This window comes from Echinops telfairi, unplaced genomic scaffold (assembly GCF_000313985.2).
Source record: "Echinops telfairi isolate 266 unplaced genomic scaffold, ASM31398v2 ScPeMD7_7469;HRSCAF=8507_1, whole genome shotgun sequence".
Lineage (NCBI taxonomy): Eukaryota > Metazoa > Chordata > Mammalia > Afrosoricida > Tenrecidae > Echinops > Echinops telfairi.
Window position 1 is genome coordinate 48,454,686 of NW_022111373.1, and position 630 is coordinate 48,455,315.

Consider the following 630-nt stretch of genomic DNA (forward strand, 5'->3'; position numbering starts at 1 on the left):
TCACTTCCAGCATCACAGCAACATGCAGCCATCACAGTACGACAAACTGATAGGCAAGTGGGATGAGAACGCAATCATTTCACCTTATTCTGAATGATGAAAGTTCTAGACTTCCTTCAGGAGAAAAACATAGAAAAACAAGAGCATAGTTATGCAGGTATGATCAATAGAAGAAACCCAAACCATCCCTGTGAAGAATGATTACAGGAATTTGTGATGTTAGCCAGCCTCGGTGGTCTTTTTTATACATAAATGATATTTGATCACTTTCATGCTTGTAACTTTCCATTGCATTTGGGAGGGAATCTAAGCCCCTTTAACCAGTTCCTACATGATCAGGGGCAGGGTTCTTTTCCCACCTCATCTCAGGTCTCCGGCTCTTCCCATTTCTCACTCTCATCAGCCACAGTGGCCTCCTTTCCCAAACAAAAAAACCATATCATTACCACGGAGTCAATTCTAACTCATAGAGACCCTACATAGGGTTTCTGAGAATGTACACATTTCCAAATCTTTTTGAGGGCAGACAGCCTCATCTCTCTCCCATGAAGCAGTTTGCGGGCCCCCATTATATTGATTGATCTCTTTGAACCTTCTTTTTTCAAAATATATTTATTGGAGAGGAAGTGT